Genomic DNA, 23,111 nt, shown 5'->3' with positions numbered 1-23,111 from the left:
TTGTTAACACACTTTCAGATAGTTTTGTGTATGTCCCTAACAGGTGTGAAATAGCCCATGGTCCATGTGTGAACAACCTGCCTATATTTATTAGGATTTAAGTGCCTGAGCTTGACCAATATGTTTTTCTGAAAGTCAAGTATGTATTTCTTCTGATAGAATACAAAACAAATGAAAAAAAAAAAATGTTCACGACATTATAGAATATTATGCTGTTGGACATTTGAGCTGATTGAAGACCACGGGCATTCAACACTCAGTAGTTTGTATCATTTCCACGGTAATATGTATTTACATGGCGTGATGAAACCAGAGTTCCTAACCCCATACTTCCAGGAAAGCTTGAGAAACAGACCAGGCCGGGGTTTGAGGAAAAAAAAGTATTCCTTAGTTGTTCATTTTCTTGAAATCTTGAAATGTCTTGAAATTTGAGCCAATGTCTTAAGTAGTTGAACATGTTATTACTCCAACCTTGTGAAAGCGACAAACTGACACGTTTTCATTTTTGTCAAAAACAACTTTTATCGAATTAGTGGCTTTGATTTGACGGCCTGCACACGCGCAGTTCGGCGCTAGACGACGGTTAGACCGTTTTCTATGCATGAGTTTAGCGAGCCTCGTCGGTATGACCTCGCCTACAAGTGTGATCGGGGATTTCTATTGGAGAAGCACTTTTAGCTTCATACTTTACCGTCTTTGATGAAACGTTTAAACTAATTTGCAAGATACTTTCGTAGCAAGGCGTTGTAAACGAGTGTTTTATGAAACACATTCCAGATACTGGCTCTTGCCATAACGGATGACAGAAAAAATAACAACCAGATAGGATTGCCCGCTGCAGCCATCACCAAGTTAAAAAACAACAACAACACAAAACAGCTATCACCAAGCTATGCTAGCAAGATGCTGTCATCTTGGTTAAACACATGGTCAACGCACGCTTTAGCCTACACATAGAACTGAATTAGCTGACCATGTTGAGATGGGTGAGTCAGGGGAGAAGTCCTCAACTTCAAAACTTTGTTCTCTCCCAAAGCAAACGCTAGTTTATTTTACCTCGCTGTATTCACTACTGCACTTGTTTGTTGTGATTGAATGACACGTCAACATAAAACCACACCCATATGACAACTCTTGTTTGCCTGGCTTCAGTCATGGCCGCTAGCATTTTATAATGAAAACTAGCGCAGCGGTCTAAGGCACTGCATATCAGTGCTAGAGGCGTCACTACAGGCCCTTGTTCGATTCCAGGCTGTATTACAACACCGGCAGGGATTGGGAGTCCCATAGGGCAGCGCACAATTGGCCCAGCGTCGTCTGGGTTGGGGTTTGGCCGGGGCAGGCCGTGAGTGTAAATAAAACTTGACTTGCTTAGTTAAATAAAAATAACATTTAAAGAACGAGTCCAGGCAGGAAGGGAAAGAATAATGACAGTGCAAAAACTGTGGTTTCATTCACAAACTAATGGTTGTGATGGTAGCAGTGGTTAGGATAAATAATCCTTTAGGCAGAAAAGGTCAAATAAACAGGAGTGGCTAGGCTACAATTAAAACAAAATCATTTTCAGAGTTTACAGAACAGCGGCAAAACCAGGTAGAAATACATTGCCTCAACAAACAGGGGTGCACATAACCAAAATGATAAAACCTGCGGGAAAAAGGGTAGCAACCGCGGATATAAACGCACATGTTAGCGGACGCTCCTCATAGTAGAACGAAGACGTGCAAGAGTGGAGCATCAGTCACATGACAAACACAAAGTAGGCAGTCGAAAATAAATGCACAAACTGAAGAAAAAGTATTTCCCTCTAATTACACAGCTAATTGGGCACTTGTTCAGCCTGGGTGCCAGTCTATTTCTGCTTTCAACTCCTAATGGAATGTTAATGCAAAAACAATGACAATGGAGTAGGCAAAAGCACAAACAGTTCTGGGAACATGTTGCACTTTTAGGCATATTTAAAACCAGACTAGAAATGTTTAAAAAGTTGGTATGACAGTTGGAACAGTTTTAAAAAGTTGGTATGACACAATTTACTCAAAAGCGCACAAGAACGCCTCACCGTCACAAGACTATGCCATTTAATCCAGTTTTTACATGATACACCCCCCTCTCCAAATCAAAACCAAACATGGATTGCAATGTCGTGTTCTCACTCGCGCGCACACCAGTCTGTGTTTCACACCTGTTTGTGTATCTAATCAGCCTTGCAATATGGGCACCATGCTGCCCCAGACGGGAAGTAGAGCACATGTGTGTGCACAAAGCCAGAACAAAACATTGGCATCCATATTACATTTTTGATTTTCGGAGGGGGTAGCCAACTGGTCTATATGAAAATGTGATTGACAGAGAACAATGACAAGCATATAATCTACTTAAAGTGGTTTCCACTCTTCAACAGAGGTCGACAGGATGATGTTGTAGAGCAGTTTGGTACCGTATGCAGAGATCTAGCTTGCTAACGAGGGAGAAGAGGCGAGGGGGACAGAGTCTGAAGAGGGAGGAGGAAAAGAGAGCGCGTGGATGAAAGCGCGGCAGGCCTGGTAGGGGAGACCCCCAGGGGAAGCGAGGGAATGTAAGAAGTGGAGCGATAGATTGAAAAGGAGACCGGGAGAGACCAAGAAGAGACGCATGTCTGTCTACGGCACCACAGTGAGAAAGTGAGCAGCAGGCAGCAGTGACAGCGAAGGAGGAGAGAGAGAGGAAAGGAAACGAGGGGGCTGAGAAGAGGAAGGGAAGAAAGAGAGAGAATAAGAAAATCTGGCAGTGAATGTCAGGCATGGAGAATACGGTTGGCAGTTAGGGAGAAGATGAGGGAGACACTTGAGTATTATTTACAGCGTATTGGAATAGAGTGGAACGCACCTGGTAGAAGTACCTTGTTTTATTATTCTGGAACTCTGACATTTGGAGTGTAAACAGTAGATTCTGGAATAATGTTAATTTATGATGACTGAGAATACGTTCTGAATAACAATGCAGGCTTTCTAATGTCTGGGGGATGATAATGGCGAAGTCATCCGTTGACTACGGAGAGGGTAAAGTGAAACTGCTCGTCAGAATAGGGACATACTACATGATATCTGGTCATTTTCATGTAAATGGGCCCGTGAGCACCAATGTGGTTTATAAGAGCATATCAATTTGGGACTCAAATGAAAGCAAGAGTCTATATTTGAGAAATTAAGGCATATACATTTTTCAACCACTTTCCCAAAAAATAAAATAAAAATAAAGCAAATGCTTTGATTTCTGGTCAAACGGATGGAAAAGGCATCTTACAAAAAAAAGTCTTAAAACGTATTAGAAATACATCAAAACCAAATAATGTTGAAGATCCCTGCCAACTAATATCAACACTTATGATTTCGTTTTGGAGAAATGCTCTGCCTTCTGTAAGTTTAAGATACATTGTGTGGTACCTTGAAATTCCGTTACCAAAAACCCACATATCTTTAAGATCTTTTCTAATTTCTCTCCCTCATGAGAGACGATAATGAAAGTAAAGGTAGACCTATCAATTAGTTACTGTTTTTACTGATATCAATTCTGTTTATGAATTATTAAGTGATTAAAATTCAAAAAATCAAACATTTTTGCAATCGAATGGGCTACAGATGGCTTTACAAATTTGGACAGCACAGTACAACACTGTTAAGAAAAGCAGAGTATAGTTCAGTACAGCACAGTTCAGTACAGGAAAGAAAAGTAGAGTCGAGTTCTGTACAGTAGAGTTCAGTACACAGTTGAGCACACTAGAGTTGAGGACATTAATGTACTGTACTCTGCTGTACTATGCTCTACTGTACTTTATTGAACTCTACTGTTCTGTGCTGTACTCTACTGAGCTGTACTTTGTCCAAACTTGTGAAACATAGACATCTATGATTGGTTCAGTTTTGGACCAACCAAATTTGGTCTTGTTTGGGGGCAAAGCTAATTAAAATAATAGCCCGTGTGTAGAATAATACTCAAATATGCAAAGGAGGATATTGCATATTTATACTTTTGTGTACATATTTAGGATACAGAAGAGAATAACATTCATATCCATAAATATGTGTTTCTGTGTAGTACAGATCAGTGACCCATGATGAAATTCTGTTACCGCAATTCCATGACTGGATGTAAATCCCCTTCACTTACTGTCGTTCAATAACAAAAGGCTCAATGCTCAAGTCAAGGTGTCACGTCATATCATATCATTCTATCTGCAGACATTGTTGAATCTTCATTCGGAGCAGATAGTTTTTTGGAAAAGGTGGACTCAAAAAGCAGAGGGAAATTTTACAAACATTCTTCTAGTAAATGTGTTTTTGTCAAATGTTCTTTGTTTGGCATACATTTAAAGTGACACATCTGAGTCTCAGCGCAATTCCGTTACCGTGGAATTGCCCATCTTTAGATCGGGTGTCATTGGATGTCATCACTTTCTAGCCAATTAAGTCAAAGCCATATGTGTGACTCCGCTGTGTGTGTATGTGAGGAGAGTAGGGGGGGGAAAGGGGTCCGTCAGACAGGTGTCTGTTTTGAGTGCCTGAAATATAGAGCTGTTGTTGGGGAGTTTAAGGGAAGAGTGACAGGCGAGAAAGAAAGAGAGAGTGAGGAGGGGCGCTCATATGCAATACCTCTACGAAGATCATTTAATTTATTTGTCTTGTTTTCCATTTCTTGTAACATGGACTTTTCTGTAATTTAGAGAGAGAGAGAGAGAGAGCGATAGGGAGGCAGGCAGCAGTAGCAGAGTGAGTCAGACCATCCCTTAGGCTGTGGGAGAAGTAGCAAGGAGAGAAGACCTGCTAGCATAACTGTGAATATTCATAATTTTAGACCTGAAATGGCCAACGGCTAGGACAGTGATTCAGACCAACCAGGCATTGTGATGATAAGTACCCAACTCCATCTCAGCGTATCTCATCAGATCAACAGTTTTAAATCTTCATTGATAGCTGGCTAACATCTATTATCGTTATCTGTGTTTGAGTGAACGAGTGAGCGAGACTAGTTGAGTGAGTAGGTGTGTCAATGTTTTTGATCAAGAGAAGCTCATAACAGATTATGGTGTGTAGACGATACATTTTCCCGGTGCACTGATCTATGATCAGGTTAGCTTTTTCTCCATCCAAGGGCCTAGGACAGGGCTGAGGCACTTGTAGTTATAAACGGGTCCTGGATCAGTGACGACAGCCCCATATGCAGTCATTACAAACCCCCCTCCCCCTCTTACTTAGCGCTCAGAACGGACCAGGCTGCCTGGCTGACGCTTGTGTTAAGAGAGGGAGAAAATAGCCAACAGACCCCTTGAGATAAAGTTATGTGTCACTAAGTGATGGGTGGACATATCTCAAAACTCACAGTTAATGGATGTTCAGACCTCTATCTTATGACTTAGTCAATTAATAATACTGTGATGGACAGGGATGGGCTCTAAAGCACTTGGAACAATAAAACAACAAAAAAATGGACTGTAGGATAATGTCACATGATTTTGACTTGATGTGGAGTGAGAGTGAATATTATATTTATCTGAAACAAATCATTTTTCAAAATTGCTTTTCAGGACATATTAGGAAAGTTTCAGTCCTCGCAGAAATAGTAATGATTTTTTGGAAAATAAATGTACAGAGGAATAGAGATAGGAAAAGCACTAGAAAGTGAGAATGTATGAACATTTTGTAACCTCCCTCATTCACCCTGTTGAATGATCTGTGTTTTTTATTGAGATGCACTTTTTGGCCTGGTCTCCCTTGATAATGGGACTTCTTGGTTAAAGAAAGGTTAAAAATGTCCAATGTAGCCGTTTTTAGCTCAATATCAAATCATTTCTGGGACACAATTAAGTACCTTACTGTGATTGTTTCCAATTAAAATGGTAAAAAAAAAAGAAACAAAGCTTCTGAGCAGAGACATTTCTCACACAAGAATTTTGCTATGACTGTCTGGGAGTGGTCTGAGTGGGGAGGGGAAAACTGAAAACTAGCTGTTATTAGCAGAGCGTTTTGGAACTCCCTTCCTTATTGGTCTACTAACTACTTTACTGACTGGTGATGTCACAAGGCAGGCCAAAACTCCACCCCACCAAAACAGGCAGACATTTCAGGTGATCTTTTCAAATAGCTCTTACACTAAAAGGGAATTATCATAATTTTCACAATATTATTTTAACCTCATAATGTGGAAAATCTGCACTGGGACTTTAAAAAAAAGTCAGTCATTGGCTCTCCAACTACAGTGGTAGGTGTGACATCAGCCATGGCTATGATGATGTCATCAGTAGGTGACTGTGGGGTTGCCATACTGTGTGTTAGTCAGAGTACAGCAGAGTACAGTACACTAGAGTGTTCATGGAGGCACCACTTGTAGTGTGTGTGTGTGTGTGTGTGTGTGTGTGTGAGAGAGAGAGAGCGAGCGAGCGAGAGAGAGAGAGAGATCAGCATTATGCCTTTTCACACTGCTATCACACTCACACTCCACCCCCTCAAAACAGGCTGGGATCAAGCCCCATCCTCCCCCAATACACACACACACACACACACAGGGACTCTAGGGGTTGACATGCCTCTCCATATATTAACATAACATCAACCCGCACATTCATTCTCCATATGACAAAAATACGTTGTGACAGATGCTCAATATCGATCAATTATAGTGTATTAACTTGATTTCAAAATGACTTTTTTTTTGGTCAGAGTGATGTTTCACACCATGATGCAGAGCAGAGTAAAACCTTTTCAAGCACATCAAATGTACATGGATTTTTACAGCAACGATAGAAAGGAGAGGTGGAACAGTAGAGGCCCTCCTACGCAGACAGGCAGGATGGATGAGAGGAGGATGGCACTCTGCTAAACTTATATAACAATCCAATCGTGTGAAATCACAATCTGAGGTACCCGGTGAACAGAGACAATAGCCAGTCTGAATGGAATGGCTCCTATATAGCACCAGCCCTATAGATCCTGGTCAAAAGTAGAGGCATTTGGGATGGGCACGCTATTCCATAGCTATTTTTTAGCAACGCGGGTATATTTACATATACTAATGTTGCTTTCAATTGTATTGGGTTGCACAAAATCAGTCCACAGGAAGCCAGAGGTTAAATACAATTCAATTTCAATTTCACCTGCTGAATGTCCCTGAACAGCGGACGTCCAAAATATCACTGTTGGTTGTTTGTTTTCAATGTAACACACACTATTTTAATGAGTGATACCATAGAATAACAGTCCTGTTTTATTTGGTTACCAATCCAGAACAGATTGCTTAAATTTGGCCATTTCCTTATACTTCTACATGTACACTACATTACCAAAAGTATGTGGACACCTGCTCGTCAAACATCTCATTCCAAAAACATGGGCATTAATATGGAGTTGGTTCCCCCTTTGCTGCTATAACAGCCTCCACTCTTCTGGGGAGACTTTCCACTAGATGTTGGAACATTGCTGCGGGGACTTGCTTCCATCAAGCCACGACCATTAGTGAGTTTGGACATGGATGTTGGGGCAGTTAGGCCTGGCTCGCAGGCGGCGTTCCAATTCATCCCAAAGGTGTTCGAAGGGGTTGAGGTCAGGGCTCTGTGCAGACCTGTCAAGTTCTTCCACGTCGATCTCGACAAACCATTTCTGTATGGACCTTGCTTTGTGCACGGGGGTGTTGTCATGCTGAAACAGGAAAGGGCCTTCCCCAAACTGTTGCCACAAAGTTGGGAGAACAGAATCATCAAGAATGTAATTGTAAGCTGTAGCGTTAACATTTCCCTTCACTGGAACTAAGGAGCCTAAACCATGAAAAACAGCCCCAGACCTCCACCACCAAAACTTTACAGTTGGCGCTATGCATTCGGGCAGGTAGCGTTTTCCTGGCATCAGGGAAACACCGTAAGACTGCCAGATGGTGAAGCATGATTCATCACTCCAGATAACAAGTTTCCACTGCTCCAGAGTTGTTGGAAAAGTGGCCTCCTTTGACGGTGACATGTTGAAAGTCACTGAGCTCTTCAGTAAGGCCATTCTACTGACAATGTTTGTCTATGGAGATTGCATGGCTATGTGCTCGATTTTATACACCTGTCAGCAACGGTGTGGCTGAAATAGCCAAATCCACTCATTTGAAGGGGTGTCCACATACTTTTGTATATATAGTTTATTATCAAATAGACAAGGATACAGGTCTGAAGCTCCATACCTGTGTGTGCCATCAGACAGCTATTTTCGTAATGTGACAACAATAATAGCAAAAAACAACCAACAATTATTGTACATGACTCATAGATGATTATAGTGGCCTGGAATAGATAAAGTTAGACACAAAGTGTGCATAAATTACTGAAAATAGCTGAGAGGTAGCCTACTGTCCAGTGTCCACCAAAACAATTACCGCCAACGCGACTTTAAGTTTCCGGGCATGAAGATTGGGGAAGGAACGGTTCTTGAGAGCGAGGAAGAAAAATAATGAACAATATAATTACACCCCCATGATGATGCGCGTGGCAGTTCCGACTGAGTAAGTTCGAGTAATTACCAATTCCCCGTAACTTCTCTTTCGTAACGATAGGTCTGACAATAAACAGGCATAAATGGCACTTCAGGTGATTTCGAAAGAGCAGTTCAAAGGTGCCCCCACATACTTACATTTAATTACTTACCTCTGCTATCCTATTTTTTATATTCTTCTTAAGATGCTTAACTTGATGTTCGTTGGGTGTTTTTTCCTGTTCAGTTAAAAATCCATGGGATTTGGGGATACAGATAACCGCAACATTTGCCCTTTGGCGAAAGTCTCTCTTTCAGTGAGTGCCATGCTGTGAATGGTCTTTTCGGGAATGCGCCGTTGTATCATAGCGTGAGAAGTTCTGTAGTGATTGTGTTCCAATCCCCCCACGGACGGACTGTTTCCCCAAAGGTCCGCTCAAACCACTCGCTCTCTCTCTCCCCTCCTTGTTCACATTTTATAGAACTAGTAAAATATAAACCAAGTATTTTGTGTCCTACACCTAGAGAATGTGCCTGTACTCCTTTTAAATGTAGGCGGTCGGCTTTTGCATCCAATTTGTATAATGATGACTTCAATAAAGATAAAGATGATTAGTATCTTCCTCTACTAATTTTAAATATATGTAGTTGTTGTCTAGTTGTTAATTCGGAGAGGTGAGGTAACATAAGGATGGGTGGACATCCAAATTGTAATAATGCATGCGTTAGTTTTCATTTCTGGACGCATATATGTCTTTAAAAATGTGTACACACATCTGAAGTTGATTATGCATAGTACTGCAGGGGATTGGGAAAAGTCGTGTCCTAAAAAGGGATGCAGCACTAGTCGAGCGCAGCGCGGCGCACATTGAGGTTTTGGAGACATAGATAGGTGCGTAATGGGTAGATTACACATTGTAATCCCTCATTCATCCGCTGGAGGTCGCAATATACCACATTTAAGACACGTATGGTATAAATGTTATTGTTATAGCTAGAATATATAAAGTATACAGTTGAAGTCGGAAGTTTACATACACTTAGGTTGGAGTCATTAAAACTCGTTTTTCAACCACTCTACAAATGTCTCGTTTTGGCATGTCGGTTAGGAAATCTACTTTGTGCATGACACAAGTAATTCTTCCAACAATTGTTTACAGACAGATTATTTCACTTATAATATACTGTATCACAATTCCAGTGGGTCAGACGTTTACATACACTAAGTTGACTGTGCCTTTAAACAACTTGGAAAATTCCAGAAAATCATGGCTTTAGAAGCTTCTGATAGGCTAATTGACATAATTTGAGTCAATTGGAGGTGTACCTGTGGATGTATTTCAAGGCCTACCTTCAAACTCAGTGCCTCTTTGCTTGACATCATGGGAAAATCAAAAGAAATCAGCCAAGACCTCAGAAAAAAATGGTAGACCTCCACAAGTCTGGTTCATCCTTGGGAGCAATTTCCAAACACCTGAAGGTACCACGTTCATCAGTACAAACAAAAGGACACAAGTATAAACACCATGGGACCATGCAGCCGTCATACCGCTCAGGAAGGAGACGCGTTCTGTCTCCTAGAGATGAACGTACTTTGGTTCGAGAAGTGCAAATCAATCCCAGAACAACAGCAAAAGACCTTGTGAAGATGCTGGAGGAAACGGGTACAAAAGTATCTATATCCACAGTAAAATGAGTCCTATATCGACATAACCTGAAAGGCCGCTCAGCAAGGAAGAAGCCACTGCTCCAAAACTGCCATAAAAAAGCCAGACTACGGTTTGCAACTGCACATGGGGACAAAGATCATACTTTTTGGAGAAATGTCCTCTGGTCTGATGAAACACAAATATAACTGTTTAGCCATAATGACCATCGTTATGTTTGGAGGAAAAAGGGGGAGGCTTGCAAGCCAAAGAACACCATCCTAACCGTGAAGCACGGGGGTGGTGGCATCATGTTGTGGGGGTGCTTTGCTGCAGGAGGGACTGGTGCACTTCACAAAATAGATGGTGTCATGAGGGAGGAAAATGATGTGGATATATTGAAGCAACATCTCAAGACATCAGTCAGGAAGTTAAAGTTTGGTCACAAATGGATCTTCCAAATGGACAATGACCCCAAGCATACTTCCAAAGTTGTGGCAAAATGGCTTAAGGACAACAAAGTCAAGGTATTGGAGTGACCATTACAAAGCCCTGACCTCAATCCTATAGAACATTTGTTGAGTGTAAACATCTGACCTACTGGGAATCTGATGAAAGAAATAAAAACTGGAATAAATCATTCTCTCTACTATTATTCTACATTTCACATTCTTAAAATAAAATGGTCATCCTAACTGACCTAAAACAGGGATTTTTTACTCTAATTAAATGTCAGGAATTGTGAAAAACTGAGTTTAAATGTATTTGGCTAAGGTGTATTTAAACTTCCGACTTCAACTGTATGTACATTCAACAGCCTAATGATTTCTGACCTTCACCTGTAAGTTAGTTATTAGTATTGAATATGTTTTTCTTAGCCAATTAGGATGCCATGGGCAAATGTAACAGCATATGGATAAGATATGACATTTGAATGGAACAAAAGTATATGTCGTTGTATACAGTCTCTTTTTATTTTAGAACAATCAAAGTTTTTCTCCATCCACCAAGTAACCTCCAGTCAGACCCAGATGTTAATAACAATGTTATGTGTCCAACAGTAAACTTTCCCCGGGTTTGTGCCATGACAGGACAGAACCAGAACCTGCTGTGTCTCAAATGGCCACCGGTCAAAAGTAGTGCACTATTTAGGGAATAGGGTGGCATCTGGGACTCACACACTCTCTTCCCCTTCCCTGCCAGTAGATCACTCTGGGCTCCATATCCACTGACTGGAAAAATAACCAGCTTGATGCTTCGTGCTTGGCACGCACACACAAACACACACACAGACAGCGGCTGAGAAACCAAACCCATCTAGCCGGTTATTAATTAGTCAGCTGGAGCTGACAGAGAGAGCCCCGAGCACACACACGTCGCACGCACTCACACACAGTGTGAAGTATGAAATAAAAGGAAACTGATGTTATTCAGTCTGAACGCTGGGGTAGAAGTCTCTCACTCTGACTGATAGCAAGGACATGAACATTGCTCACATCAAATTCAATACAAGGGTTGGGGGGGATGAGGATGTGCTACTGCAGCTGTTCTGGCTATTCGGAGCGTCCTGAATGGCACCCTATTCCCTATATAGTGCATTACATGGGGGATAGGGTGCCATTCATGGGGGGGGGGGGGGGGGGGGGGGCACCACAAATTTAAGACCATGCTTAGCCATTGTTCTCTCTCTTTACATCTGGTCTTAACAAGTGATGGGTCACTGTTTTCCTTTGTTTATTTGGCGTGGGCTAAGGCCAGACAATAGCCTGTGTTGAGTTTGGTTAATAAACCAGAAATGTATTAACGCAATCTTCTGTCTGGATGTGCTCATTTATAATCTAGCCAGGTCATTACAATACGTTTCTTATGCCAATAAAGCCCTTTGAATTGATTTCCGAGTTCCCAGTGTTTGAACGTGGCATTAGGGTAGGACGTCCCAAGGACTCATAATAGCACTGCCTGTTTGACAACAGTTTATTTTTAGATAAGGGGATGCGCTAGCTGAACTAATGGCAGGAAACAACGCAATTGCACATTAGATGGGTGATCCTTGTCGTGAACCAGGCTTTCCTATAACCGGAAGCCTGGGGAAGTCCCATGGTAGAAATCAGCTGAAGAGGATCAGAACCCGGTGTAGTGCCGCGTTGAAAACAACTGGGAACTCGGAAATATCCGACTTCCGAGCGTTCAAAACCACGAGCTCCTACTGGGTAAAATCGTTTTAACGGTCATCCAATTTAGAATTACAACTCCGGCCTCTTTCTAGAGCTCCCACTTTCCGACCTGAAAATCATTGACGTCAAATGAGTTTTGTTTTGAACGCGGCAGAAATCAGTGACGCCTCGCAAACGTCAACCCAATCAAATGCCATGCTTGGGGCGGAGCTCTAATCCTGCTCAGCAGATTGGTGCAGTTGGCGCTGCAGTGCGTGAGGACAAAACCTTTTTGTTAGCGTTTGCAGCACGCTGGTTTTCACAGTATTTCTCTGTTATTTCGAGATGAGTTAAATCTGCATCAAGAGGGGAGAAATGGTCTACAATGCTGGCCATATCGATAATATTAATTTGTACGTTTCTCTTGTGATATGTGGCTGTAAAGGCTAGCATGAGGGACATTAAGTAGCTAGGCAACAATTCGTTTTTTTTGAGAAAAATCAACAAACCTTTCAATTTGTTATTTAACCTAGGCAAGTCAGTTAAGAACAAATTCGTATTTACAATGATGGCTTACTTGTAAAGCCCCCCCCTCCGGCCAAACCCGAACGATGCTGGTCCAATTGTGCACGCCCTATGGGACTCCTAATCACAGTAGTTGTGATACAGCCCGGGGTCAAACCCGGGTTTGTAGTGACCGCTCACTCGGGAGACAGAGCTACCTAGGTAATAGGTATAACTGACTAGCGAGTTCAATTTCTCTCACGATTATAAAGCCAACAAAATGTTCATAAAAACAGCATATTAATGACCTAAAAGGTTAGCTGTGTTAGCCCAGTCGCTAGCTTATCCAGCGTCATTGATACATATAGCAAACATGCTTTATATTTATGGGAACAACTGCAAATACTTTGCAAGCAATATTGCTAAAATGAAAATGTATTAAATTGAACCTCATAAAATGCTACCTGTAATGCTCATATCCTGTAGCCTAATTGTCATATCCTTATTTTCACACTGTACCTTTAATACTGTGGATTTGCACTAAACAATTTGGTGCCAACACTTAAAAGGCATGTACAAAATCGGATATGTTTGCAGCATACATTGTCTACTTTTATGAATTTAAATTGAGAACATATAGCTAGCTCAACATGTGAACCATGTGAGTTTAGCTATTCTCTGCTTCAGACGACAGATGCTCATAAGTCCAGTAATGCCATCATACTGTAGGCCTACGGCTGCATTGGTGATGTATGCCCTATGATAAGCTGCAAAATGGAGTCACATAGCTGACATACTGAGAGAGTGACAATCAAATAAAACAGATTGAAGATCTTACAACTTAACAAAAAGGAACTGTTCATTTGAGAATACAACACAAACACAGACAGAGACAAAACCACTTCCCCTCTAATCAACATGGACACTAGTTCATTTTGAATAATAGTTCAACAATTAAAACAAGTTTAAACACTTCACTTCAAAGAATCAACACTTCATCACTTAAAACATGTACAGATAAGTCAACTCTTATGTAAAGATTGGTCATCTTAGACTTTACAACAATCGATAATTGAGTAGTAACAGGTAGGCTTATTACCAAAGCATCCATTTCAGGTGAACCAAAAAAAAACTCCATTGCAGCGGTGGCCAACTTTTCTCCGCTGATCCCTGATCTTCTGGGTCAGCAGACTTCTCTACCAGCCCAGCAAACGTACACTTGATTATCAACTCATTAGATTTGATTAGTTGAATCAGGTGTGTTATTGCTGGGCCAGCAGACCTCCAGCAGGGTTGGCCTGCTCCAATTGTAATTGGTTTATACATTGTGTGTGATGTTTAACTGTATTTTTCGTGTACAACATTTGCTAACATACTGTAGGTAGGCCTACAGATATAACCCACGGTATATACGATATAGGCGTAGTATCTTGGGATATTTCTCTTCATCTGCAAACAGGCTTTCCATATCTGAGGACAGAAAACAACATAAAGAAACTGGCTTCGATATCCTCAATTTGACAGCACTGAATATTATGTTGCTATTATCTCTCTGTCCTCAAAGTTTAACCCTCTATGGACAGGAACTGGAGAATCTCTTCACAATGTCGTCACACAAAGTACTCTGCCCTATCCAGGAGTCTACACTCTCTCGGTATATACGATATATGACAGCTGGAGCTCTAATTTCACCCTCTTCCATGGCTGTTATCTACAAATGCATTTATAGAATGACTTTAATTTACAATGATTACCCCAAGATAGCTAGCTAATAGGAAGTTAGCTAGCTGATATTTAATTCACTTAGCTAAACAGTGTCTAAAATTAGCTAGCTAGAAGCTCAGTTGAGTTAGCCTACAAAGTGGCCTACTGTAGTTAGCTACATAGATTTTTTTTTACGTTTAAAAAAGGTATTTACTTACCTAAATAGGTTCTCCCACTTCCTCTGTATTTTGGGGTCTTTACAAAAACCAAATAATGGTTCATCTTCTCGATATTTTAGTTGGTAACATTAGCAAAGACCAGCCATGGCTCCCAAGTGGCGCAGCGGTCTAAGGCATTGTGTCACAACAGGCCGTGATCGGGAGTCCCATAGGGCGGCGCACAATTGGCACAGCATCGTCTGGGTTAGGGGAGGGTTTGGCCGGGGTAAAACGTCATTGTAAAATAAGAATTTGTTCTTAACTGACTTGCCTAGTTAAATAAAATAAAATGTTTATGAATGGAGACAAGGGGGAAAAAACCCTGCACCCGTCATACAGGCTTGTGGGGGGAGGGTTCTTGAAATGTAACATCCAGTCATCTTGGATGTTATTATGAGCTGTTCAGCAGCCTACTGTGAGGTGAGCCTAGTATGTTGATATTTTTTGCTTACTGCATTCGTTTGAACTAAATGGAACATTCTAAATAGTATGTAGTACAATTATTACACCGCATGTTGTTTTAGTAAGTAATAGACATAGTTTGGACACGGCCAAGGTGCACGATTGCGTGTGCATTGTCTGTGTGTGTAAATGTTTCAATAACTTTTTCCCCATCTCTTATGTGCCAAAGGGCTGCTTAAGACTTTCCAACCACATTAACAGTCTGTATTACTCAGCATTAGTCATCTCACTGTGCCGCCTCAAATAATAAACACACTTAGACACCACACACGTTCATAATAGGTTTCTCACCACTTTTTTTTTTTAAAGACCTTAAGACGACTCTGATGAAGAGGGAGAGAGAGATAGATGAAGGGATCTGATGAGATGGAGGGAGAGAGAGATCTGATGAGATAGATGAAGGGATCTGATGAGAGAACGAGAAAACACAGTCCAGATAGTAAAAGAACATGATTGGATGAGATAGAGAGAGATATGAAAGTGAGACATCATCACACTGTCAGGCAAGAGTGTGTGTGCGTGCATGTGTGTGTGTGTGTCAGCCAGTCAGGCAAGTGACTGATGGGAAATATAACCAAAAACATGATTGTGACAAGTCATGTTGGGGTAATCCCTGTGCCGCTACCAAATTAATCTGCCAGAGTAGGCTTGGCTAAAACACAGCCTCAACGACAGTAATGCAATATTATTTAAAAAGCAATCGCAAATTTGCACGATAGTTACAGCTGTATAATCCCTCCTCCATCCATTTCACCCTACCCACACCGAGAGAGAGTAAGAGAGGGACAGAGAGAGCGAGAAAGGGGGAGAGTGAACGAGAGAGAGAGCAGTGGAAGTCTGTCAGGGAAAAGAGTCATGCTAATCAAATTAACCATGCACATTCTCACAGGAGTGAGACAGACGGCACAACAGATAGTACAGATAATATCGTAGATACTGTCAATAATAGAAAAATCTTATTCAATTAAAATAACTTTCTTTTCCAGTGAGGAATATTCTTGTGTGGGGATTTAGAACAAAACTGGTACAATATACAATATTCTTTACTGAATTCTCATTTGTGTCCCAAATGGCACCCTATTTCCTAGTGCACTACTGTTGACCAGAGCCCTATGGATAGGTAGCCATTGGAGACACGGCGCTTGCTTTGGGTTCACCTGTCAAATCCTGTCTAGTCTGTTGGCCCTGTGAGCGAATCACTGGATTTTGTTTCCTCCAGACCCACAGTAGAGAACCAGCCACTTTCAGATTTCGTCCTCGGCTAATCCTGCTAATCTAGGATCAGGTCCATATAATAATATTCATTATGATTTAAAAAGCAAAACTGATCCTAGATCAGGACAACTATCCTGAGAAGCTTTATGAATACAGGCCCTGCAGTACAGAATCTTGCCACTTTCAGATTCGGTCCCAGGATGGTCTGGGTTAGGGTTTGACCGGGGTAGGCCGTCATTGTAAATAAGAATTTGTTCTTAACTGACTTGTTCTTTTATTTATTTTATTTAACTAGACAAGGCCTCCTTCTTCCTCCTTCCTTCTCTGTTCAAGGATTAGGTCTATATAATAATATGCATTAGGGTCTAGAAGGGCATGTAGAGAATAGGGCAACTTTCAGATTCGGTCAACAGGGCAGAACAAGGGTTCATTGACTGTGATCACAACACAACAAGCATTGTCATTATTCCTCTAAGAGGGATGTTCAGTCCCAGACAATGGAGACAACATGCATATATTTACCCTGTTAATGAGGGCATGGCTGCCTGGAAGAGATTCAGACACACACAGGAGGGGGGTCTGAACAAAAACACATCGAAGGGGGAACAAATCCCATTCAGTCTCTGTAATCCAATTCTGAAAGCTGTCTTCCAGAGGGAGGGGGAATGGAGAGAGGCTCAGACAGAGGGAGAGTTCTTTAATGTGAATAGGGAGTCAAATAACACATTGACACAAAAACAACCCATGACCCCCCCAACCCCTACCAATCCCCTTCGTTTTCAAAATCCCAGCAGCACCCAGTTCGTCCACGGTGGACAGCTGAAACGACTCCCCTACTTCTCCGTCCTCCCCATTCGATAACCCAATAACACGGTGCTTTTATCAGAGTCTAGAGTTACATGCTTTTACAGGGACCCTATACAGCCAGAGAGAGAGAGAGAGGGAGAGCATGAGAGAGGGAGAAGGGGGGGAAGAATGGCTTTGAAAAGAGCTGCAGGGATCCTGTACGATGGGCCATTCTGTCTCTCTGAGGGCCAGTTGAGGTATCGACAGGGCCGACAACAGTGAGGCCGTTATTTGCTTTGTGAGTAGCTGGTAACACAAGATGCTCCCGCTCGGATAGTGAGTGACATCAAGTGTTTGGGTAGAGAGAGCTTTCTCTGGCACAGATACACGCACGCACTCTCTCACACGCACACACACACACACACACACACTGTCCAATTGGTACAAAGACTACTTATCTCAACTAGGTTCTTGCCAAGCGGTGATTTTTAAAATCGCTATAAACTTGCAGAGTTTGCAACCTCTGCCAACGCAAACCTGCTGATAAAGTGGACTTTCTTCCCACCAACAGCTGAGGTGAAGGTTCACCTCAGAAATGTATATGAAGAAACTCCCCCAGACAGTAGCCTACAGAGTACAGACCATAATAATAACTTCAAAGAACAGACCGTGGCTGCATCCCAAATGGCACCATATTCCCTGTATCATTTTCAATATAAAGTGCTACTCTATAGGCCCTAGTCAAAAGTAGTGCACTATGTAGGGAATAGGGTGCCATTTGGGATGAAGACCATATATCTTCACAGCTCTCTCTTGTACAGACATGGCTCTTTAGCAGTTCAGCTCTCTGAACCCATATTCACAAAGTATCTTAGAGTAGGAGTGATTATCTAGGATCAGATCCCCCCCCTGTCCATGTAATCTTATTCATCATGATCTAAATAGCAAAACATATCCTAGACCTGATTATGGACCCTAGTCCCATATCACTAAGAGTTGGAAAAACAGCACAAACAGATCTGGGACCAGGCGATATGGAGCTGAACTGCTAGAGAGTAATGTCTGTACCAGAGAGAGCTGTGAAGAAATACAGATATGGGATCTTCAGTTGACCACCTGCAGGACATAAAATGCAGGACATTTTAAAAGTGTAGTGTATTTGTGTCACCCGTGCTCCCGCTCTTCCCCCGTCTGCCCTGCATTACGCACTCCTGCCGCCATCATTTTACGCACACCTGCCTTCCCTCGTCACCCGCATCAGCGATACTCCCTTATACTTGTCAGTTCCCCGCTGCTGCATTGTTTGTCATATGTCCGTGTTACCCGTGTGCTGACGCTGTTCCTGTCTTGTTCTAGGTCTGTTCCCGATGAAACTCCCCGTACCTGCTTCTCATCTCCAGCATCATTCCTTACATTTTTAGGTTTAAATAAAAAAGTATTCGGGAAGTTTTTATTTGAAATTTCAGACTTCATTTTTCCCATATGAAAAATGTATCAACCTCTACAAAAATTGCCATTAATTATATTCCTGTTGCTGCAGGATTATACATTCATGCAATGCTGCTGTGTCTAAGTCTACACCCCAATTGGCACTCTATTCCCTTTGTAGTAGGGAATAGGGCGCCATTTGGGAAACAGTGTAAACCTTAAATCATGACGCCCCGGCATCATGAGGCCTAGAACTGCTGCCGTCATCGATTTAACTTAGTTACGGGCAAAAAGCTAAATTAAATGATAGGCTCTAAAGAAATAATCTGCCTGCCTTCCATGCGTGCCCGGGGTATCTCTGTGCAAGGGGAGGGGGCAATGTGTGTGCGCATGTGTGTGATGCTGCCAAGGGAGGGCAAAAACACAGAGCTCTGAGAAATAATAATAATAAATATAGCTGCGAGCAACAATGAACGGGGTTCACAGGATGACAGAAAGGACATAAGATCAGTTGGATAACAAAGCGAGCACTATTATGTAGGAACTTCCTTTATGTGTAATCAGTGAAAGCATTACCATGTTAATTGAAATCTCAGATGGAACACTCCAAATTAGAGCCTGCTGGCTCCTAAAGCCCCGATGAGCTCCCGAGTCGAGAAGCAGTCGAGCTAACGGTATGTCTTAACTGGTTCAATTGGGGGTGATGAAGCCACGGAGTCCCACTAATTTCCAATGAAAGGAAGCAAAGTGGTCAGTGGGGCCGTTGGGCTGAGCGAGCATGGGCAAGGGACGTGAACCGTGTGGGACCAAAGTTGGGGAAAGCTGATCTTTATGCAAATACTCTGCTACATCGCAGTGTGCCTGAACAATCGAAGGTGGATTGGAGTGTTGATACCTATCACTACCTAATTTGCTTGCTAGTGCTGAGACAATGGTAAAGCTAGCGTGGCGAGGTGGAATACAATGTCCCGCCGCGGAATATTTAACATTTTGAGCATGTTAGCATATGTACTTATATGCATCTACTGGTATATAAGCACATACGCTAACATGCTCAAAATGTAAAAGGGCGGGACATTGTATTCCGCCTCGCCACGCTAGCTTTACCATTGTGTCGTTGAATGCATCAATGTTATTTTCTCAAACTCTTTAGGGACTATTGTGATGATTCCAAAGACCAAACTTGGAGTGAATCTGACTTTCGGTCCATGAGAAAATATTTGTTATGCTTATTTTAAGCATTAGCGTTACATAGTCAAAAAAGTTTGTTGTTAATAGTTTCCTTGTTTTTTAAGATATCAATGGCAAACTTCACATGGTTCATCAAGGTAATGTCTTTGAAGAAATTATGGCACCGACGGAGATGGCAGCATCGCGACTAGCTTTTAAGCAATTCTGCAGTATTTTGTTGTTTATGTAAACATTTTTTTTTTACATTATTAGCTCAGGAATTGTTTTGTGTCATTACATACAGCCGGGAAGAACTATTGGATATTAGAGCGGCGGTAACTCACCAGAACTTCACGCATTACAACCAGGTTTACGACTTCCCTGGAGTGGATCCTTTGTTTACACTCCCGAGACAATCAAACTTATTCCAGAGGCTGAACCAAAACAACGCCGGCGAAGGAGAGGTACCCGAGGCAGTCTTCTGGTCCGACTCAGGAAGCGTGCACACCACCCACCGCTCCCGAGTATTTTACTCGCTAATGTCCAATCTCTGGTTAATAAAATTGATGAGCTCAAGGCGAATGTTGCTTTTCAGAGGGACACCAGGGATTGTAACATACTCTGCTTCACGGAAACATGGCCCTCTCGAGATATACTGTCTGACTCTGTAAAGCCAGCTGGGTTCTCAGTATATCGCGCCGACAGGAGCAAACATCACTCTGGGAAGCAGAAGGGTGGAGGTGTATGTTTTATGATTAACGCTTATGGTGTAACTGTGATAACATACAGGAACTCAAGTCCTTCTGTTCACCCGACCTAAAATATCTCACAATTAAATGCTGACCGTACTATCTCCCGAGAGAATTTTCGTAAATTATAGCCACAGCGGTCTACATTGCCCCCCCCCCCCAAGCGGATACCACGACGGACCTCAAAGAACTTCACTGGACTTTATGCAAACTGGAAAAGACATATCCTGAGGATGCATTTATTGTAGATGGGGATTTGAACAAACAAATGCTCCCAAAATTCTATCAACATATTGATTGCTGTACTCGTGCTGCTAAAACCCTCGACCATTATTCCATCTTGCTCATCCCTTCCTAATAGGCAGAAACTCAAACAGGAAGCACCTGTGGTGAGGACTATTCAACGTTTGTCTGACCAATCCGAATCCACTCTTCAAGATTGTTTTGATCACTCGGACTGGGATGTGTTCAGAGTAGCTTCAGAAAATAATATTGACACATCTACCGACACGGTGAATGAGTTTATCAGGAAGTGCATAAGAAATGTTGTACCCAATGTGACTATTAAAACCTACCCCAACCAGAAACCGTGGACAGATGGGAGCATTCACACAAAACTGAAAGAGCAAACCACCGCATTTAACCAGGGCAAGAAGACTGGGAATATGGAAGAATAAAAACAGTGTAAATATTCACTCCACAAAGCAATCAAGCAGGCTAAACATCGGTATAGGGACAAAGTTGAGTCCCAGTTCAACGACTCAGACATGAGACGTATGTGGCAGGGTCTTCAGACAATCAAGGATTATAAAGGGAAAACCAGCCACGTCAAAGACACCAACGTCTTGCCTCCGGACAGGCTGAACACCTTCTTCGCTCGCTTTGAGGATAATACAATGCCACCGACGCGGCCCGTCACCAAAGACTGTGGGTTCTCCTTCTCTGTGGCCAATGTGAGTAGGACATTTAAAAGTGTTAACCCTCGCAAGGCTGCCGGCCCAGATGGTATCCCTAACCGCATCCTCAGAGCATGCGCAGACCAGCTGGCTGGTGTGTTCACAGATATATTCAATCTCTCCCTATCCCAGTCTGTTGTCCCCACATGCTTCAAGATGGCCACCATTGTCCCTGTACCTAAGAAAGCAAAGGTAATTTAACTAAATGACTATCGCCCCGTAGCACTCAAATCTGTCATTTTGAAGTGCTTTGAGAGACTAGTCAAGGATCATATCACCTCCACCTTACCTGCCACACTCTTCAAGTTCCTTGGCTTACACGTCAATGACAAACTGAAATGGTCCACAATTGAGAGCATCCTGTCGGGCTGTATCACCGCCTGGTACTGCAACTGCACCGCCCACAACCGCAAAGCTCTCCAGAGGGTGGTGCGGTCTGCCCAACACATTACCGGTGGCAAACTTCCCGCCCTCCTGGACACCTACAGCACCCGATGCCATAGGAAGGCCAAAAAGATCATCATGGACATCAACCACCCGAGCCACTGCCTGTTCACCCCGCTATCATACTCCACCAAATTTCACAGTGGGTGTGAGACCTGGAGAGGCCTACAAGCCACAGTGTCTCGCACCCACTGTGAAATTTGGTGGAGGATCAGTGATGATTTGGGGGTGCTTCAGCAAGGCTGGAATCGGGCAGATTTGTCTTTGTGAAGGACGCATAAATCAAGCCACGTACAGGGTTATCCTGGAATAAAACTAGCTTCCTTCTGCTCTGACAATGTTCCCCAACTCTGAGGATTGGTTTTTCCAGCAGGACAATGCACCATGCCACACAGCCAGGTCAATCAAGGTGTGGATGGAGGACTACCAGATCAAGACCCTGTCATGGCCAGCCCAATCTCCAGACCTGAACCCCATTGAAACCTCTGGAATATGATCAAGAGGAAGATGGATGGTCACAAGCCATCAAACAAAGCCTAGTTGCTTGAATTTTTGCACCTGGAGTGGCATAAAGTCACCCAACATCAATGTGAAAGACTGCTGGAGAGAACTTTGATTGAAAATCAGGGTTATTTCACCAAATAGTGTTTCTGAACTCTGCCTAAGTTAAAACATTAGTATTGTGTTGTTTTAAAAAGGAATATGAACTTTTTTTCTTTGCATTCTTCGAGGTCTGACAACACTGCATCTTTTTTGTTTTTTTGACCAGTTGTCATTTTCTAAAAATAAATGCTCTAAATGACAATATTTATATTTGGAATTTGGGATAAATTTTGTCAGTAGTTTATAGAGTAAAACAAAAATGTAAATTTTACCCAAACACACACCTATAAATAATACAACCAGAGAAACTGATAATTTAGCAGTGGTCTCTTAATTTTTTCCAAAACTGTATATTCTTAATCCGTTCCTTACTTAGATGTTCGTGTATTTTGGGTACATGTTGTGAAAGTGTTAGATATCACTTGTTAGATATTACTGCACTGTCGGAGCTAGAAGCACAAGCATTTTGCTACACCCGCAATAACATCTGCTTAACATGTGTGTGTGACTAATACATTTTGATGTGATTTGATAGGCCATTGTGAATAGGATTTACAAAGGATTTAAATGGGCACATAAAATCAGATTTTCAG

The 23,111-nt window shown here is 42.2% G+C and overlaps 1 protein-coding gene across 1 annotated transcript in view; it reads right to left on the bottom strand.

Annotated features, from left to right (window-relative positions):
- rin1b (Ras and Rab interactor 1b) overlaps positions 1–9,258 on the bottom strand; it is a 41,638-nt gene extending 32,380 nt beyond the window's left edge. The window contains exon 1 of the mRNA XM_036957880.2: positions 8,654–9,258. The gene's annotated coding sequence lies outside the window, so the exon portion shown is untranslated. The remainder of the gene's footprint in view (positions 1–8,653) is intronic.
- Between the last annotated feature and the right edge of the window lie 13,853 nt (positions 9,259–23,111).

The sequence above is a fragment of the Oncorhynchus mykiss genome, chromosome 21 (assembly GCF_057628025.1).
Source record: "Oncorhynchus mykiss isolate SJ-2025 chromosome 21, ASM5762802v1, whole genome shotgun sequence".
In the NCBI taxonomy this organism is placed as follows: Eukaryota; Metazoa; Chordata; class Actinopteri; order Salmoniformes; family Salmonidae; genus Oncorhynchus; species Oncorhynchus mykiss.
Note: the sequence above shows the minus strand (reverse complement) of the source record. Positions and strands in the feature narration are given on the sequence as shown.